Raw genomic sequence first — 5,025 nt, 5'->3', positions numbered from 1 at the left:
AAATAAAAACTCAAGAATTGCCAGGAGCTTAATGGAAAAAAGTGCAAAAGATGGTGGTTTAGCCCTACCTGATCTAAAATTATATTATAAAGCATCAGCCATCAAAACTGTTTGGTATTGGCTAAGAAATAGAGTGATGGACCAGTGGAATAGACTAGGTGCAAAAGCAGGAGACGATTATAGTAATCTGCTGTTTGATAAACCCAAAGAGTCCAGCTATTGGGATAAAACTCTCTCTTTGATAAAAACTGCTGGGATAATTGGAAGTTAGTATGGAAGAAACTTAGATTAGACCAACACCTAACACCCTTTACAAAGATAAGATCCAAATGGTTACAAGGACTTAGATATAAAAAACAATACTATAAGCAAATTAGAAGATCAAGGACTAATCTACCTGTCAGATCTATGGAAAGGGGAGCAGTTTATGACTAAGGAAGAGTTGGAGAACATCACCAAATACCAACTAGATGATTTAGATTACAATAAATTAAAAAGCTTTTGCACAGATAAAACCACTGTAAACAAGATCAAAAGAAATGTAGTAAATTGGGAAACAATCTTTACAACTAATGATTCTGACAAAGGACTTATTTCTAGGATATACAGAGAACTGAGTCATATTTTTAAAACAAAAAGCCATTCCCCAGTTGACAAATGGTCAAGGAATATGCAAAGGCAATTTACAGATGAGGAGATCAAAGCAATCCATAGCCATATGAAAAATTGTCTGAATCATTAATTATTAGAGAAATGCAAATTAAAGCTTCTCTGAGGTACCACCTCACACCTCTCAGATTGGCCAATATGACCAGAAAGGATAATGATCATTGCTGGAAGGGTTGTGGGAATTCTGTTACACTGTTGGTGGAGCTGTGAACTCATCCAACCTTTCTGGAGAGCTATTTGGAACTATGCCCAAAGGGCAACAAAAATGCAATACCACTACTGGGTTTATACCCTGAAGAGATGATGAAAAAGGGTAAAAACATCACTTGTACAAAAATATTTATAGCAGCCCTGTTTGTGGTGGCAAAAAAATTGGAAATCAAGTAAATGTCCTTCAACTGGGGAATAGCTTAGCAAACTGTGGTATATGTATGTCATGGAACACTATTGTTCTATTAGAAACCAGGAGGGATGGGATTTCAGGGAAGCCTGGAGGGATTTTCATGAACTAATGCTGAGTGAAATGAGCAGAACCAGAAAAACACTGTATACCCTAACAGCAACATGGGGGTGATATTCAACCTTGAAGGACTCAATCATTCCATCAGTGTGACAATCAGGAACAATTTTGGGCTGTCTGCAAAAGAGAGTGCCATCTGTATCCAGATAAAGAGCTGTGGAGTTTGAACAAAGTTCAAGGACTATTCCCTTTAATTTAGGGAAAAACCTAGTTATCTTATTGTCTGATCTTGTTACCTCTTAGATTTCTTGTCTCTTCCTTAAGGATATGATTTCTCTCTCATCACACTCAATTTGGATCAATGTACAACATGGAAATAAAGTAAAGACTGACAGATTGCTTTCCTTGGGGGTGGGTGGGGGGAGGGAAGTAAGATTGGGGGGAAAATTGTAAAACTCAAATAATATCTTTAATAAAAAATTTTTAAAAAATTTAAAAAAAAGAAAAAGAAATTCAACAAGTCACTATTGAATTCCCTAAGAAAAAATTTCCAGAGTCAGATGGATTCTCAAGTGAATTTTATCAAGCATTTAAGGAGCAATTGGTTCCCATTCTCTATAAACTCTTTGGAAATATAGGTGAAGATGGAACTCTACCTAACTCTTTCTATGACACCAATATGGTGCTGATCTCTAAACCAGGAAGTGTCAATACAAAGAAAGAAATTTATAGACCAATTTCCCTAGTAAATATGTATGCAAAAATCTTAAATAAACTTTTAGCAAAATGATTACAACAAGTTATCACTAGGATAATACACTATGACCAAGCAGGATTTATCCCAGGAATGCAGGGTTGATTTAATATTAGGAAAACTGTCAGTATAATGGACTATATCAATAACAATCCTAAGAGAAATCATATCATTATCTCAATGATGAAAAAGCTTTTGACAAAATACAGCACCCATTCCTACTAAAAAGACTAGAAAGTGTAGGAAATAATGGATTGTTCCTTTGAATGATAAGCAGTATCTGTCTGAAACCATCAACAAGCATTATATGCAATGGGAATAACCTAGAGGCATTCCCAGTAAGATCAGGGGTGAAACAAGGATGCCCATTATCACCACTATTATTCAATATTGTATTAGAAATATTAGCTTCAGCAATAAGAAAGGAAAAAGAAATTGAAAGAATTAGAATTGGGAAGGAACAAAGCTCTCAGTCTTTGAAGATCACATGATCACATACCTAGATAATCCTAGAAAGTCATCTAAAAAACTACTAGAAAAAAAATAGCAACTTTAGCAAAGTCACAAGATAAAATAAATTTAAGCATCTCTGAAGTACTACCTCATACCTCTCAGATTGGCCAGTATGACCAGCAACATGAGGAAGATGATCAACCTTAATGGACTTGCCCATTTCATCCGTTCAATAATCAGGGACAATTTGGGGGTATTTGCAACAGAGAATATCATCTGCATCTAGAGAAAGAACTGTGGAATTTAAACAAAGTCCAAAGGCCTTCAATTTTTTTCAGAAAAAGGTTGTGTTATGTACTGCATTATTTTGCTTTTCCTAATATTTCATTTTTTCCCCAAGGATATATTTTTTCAGTTTTGATCAATGCATAGCATGGAAACAATGTCAAGATTATCAGATTGCCTTCTGGGGGGAGGGGGGAGGGAGGGGAAAGCAAGGTTGTGGAAAAAAGCATAAAATTCAAAACCTTACCAAAAAATGATAGGTGGAAACTATTATTGTATATAATTGGAAAACAAATAAAATATTTATATAATTTTAAAAAAACAGTGGAATAGATGCCTTTATCTGAATAAAGAGCTATTAAACAACAAAAAAAAGAACACAAATTGAGACAATTGATGAAAGCTCTCCTGCTTCTGAGTTCTCCTGACTTCTGTGGTCTTTAGGCCAAGCCTCAAAGAGAGGTTGGAGTTTCTTATGGTTGTTTTGAAGTTATGTCAATAGCTAAAGCCCACAATCCATTGAGTTAATAAAATCTCAAGGAAAGTCTAAATGCAATTTGAAGAAAAGCTAGTTTATTTTGCATGAAGAAAGAGAGGTAGATTATTCCTCCCAACACAATATAGAAGGACGAATTCGGAGTCCTGACTTGATTTCTCAGAGATATGGACTATATGGAAATTGTTCATACAGTACAGAGACCAGATGAAGGTGAAATAGCAATTCAACAGTTTCACAAAATGACTCAAGTTTTGGTGTTTTTAGATCAGTTTCCTAGGAGAACAATGAAGCAGTTATGTAATTGCTTCATGTTTAAGTTTCTGTGGTAAGGCATACACAGGAGTCATTTATGTTTTTATCGTTTCTTTTTTTAGGAAGAAATTAAATAACTTCCTATATCTGATTGATGATGATGATAGCTAGCATTTATGTCAGACTTTATAGTTTGAGTTATCTTTTAGTCCAGTCTTTTTTTTTAAGAGAACCTAGTCCTGACTTTAGTTTATTTTCCTTGAGCTTTAAGGTAGAGATGTAAAGAGTCAAAAAAAAGTAAGGAAAAAGCTCAATATCACTTTAGAAGTCAAAATCTCTAGTGATTTAATCTGGTTATAAATCTGGAGGCAAGTAATCCTCCCTCATTAAAAGACATTAAGTGCCTTAGCTTTCCTAGGCCCAATAATGCATTGTTACTCCAGGGGATTCATCTAGGATCCTAAGGACTGATTCCAATCAATCCTGAGTACTTAATCCCTTTTTTGGGAGGACCACATATGTTCTGGGCTCCTTTGAATACATTTGCTCCCTTTTTGTACTAATCCTTATTGTTTATTGTCAGGCGAACTTGAATCTCCATTTGAATCAATCAGTGTTTTGGCAGAGATCCATTGGAGTAAAGTAGAGTGCCTAAGTGTAGACTCCTAGAGAGAATTTTTCTGATTGTACCTCCAAATTTATCCTGTGCATTAGCAGGTGAACCATTGATGAAATATGTATTTCATTATATGCTGAAGGAAACCAAGAGAGGTATTTTCATGCAGTATAGTTGATTTATAACCTAAGCATCATGGAGAAACTTTCAGTCAGTCCCAGATCCCAAGTTTCTGAACCTGGTCCTCATGTCTTATGCAAGGATAGTTTCACAATTTCTTTCCCTTTATTCAAGTAATCCTTCTCCTTATGAATCTCAGAATTTGAGGGAATAGAGATTTTAAATCTTTATTTTTTTCCTATCTGGGCCTCCACAAATTCTCATGTGCAAACTCTTATTCTTAACTCTTCATATTTTGAGGGTTTTTTTTTCACTATATAACTCTCCATGTTTATGATCTTATAAAACAAGCAAAGGTGAACTAAGAAAAATATAGAATTTATAAGAAGCTCATTTTCTGAAAATGAAGATCACATTATAAACTGATTTCATTTTTTTCTTTATTCACTGTATTATTTAATGTTATATTGTAGACTTTTATTTTCTATGTCATTTTTCAAATAGAGATAGAAATAGATTTGGAATTTTAATTATTGAAACAAAATTATTTTAAATTTTTTCTTCTTTAGATGACTGTCTTCAATCAACGTTTTTTGGGGGGAGAAAGAATCTTTTTAAGAGAAACTGCACTTAACAGAGGAATCAGCCAATACATCTGTCTATGAAACGTTCCAAGGTCTCAATATTAACATTGAACAGAAACCAGCTATTAATCTGACCATTAATATTTGCCAAGGAAAATAGTGCTATGGCTCAGGAAATTGTGTCATTGATTACTTTATATTATTCAAGCCCAAATGCTAACAACAAGCAAACAAGGATTTAAAGGAAGTTGAAGTATAATAAATGAAATCTGTAAGGGAGATATATACTTTATATATGTTCACCTCTCTATTGTTTAGTGGTAAATGCTACTC

The sequence above is a fragment of the Macrotis lagotis genome, chromosome 3, assembly GCF_037893015.1.
Source record: "Macrotis lagotis isolate mMagLag1 chromosome 3, bilby.v1.9.chrom.fasta, whole genome shotgun sequence".
Lineage (NCBI taxonomy): Eukaryota > Metazoa > Chordata > Mammalia > Peramelemorphia > Peramelidae > Macrotis > Macrotis lagotis.
The sequence above is the reverse complement of the archived record's forward strand: the minus strand, read 5'-3'. Positions refer to the sequence as shown.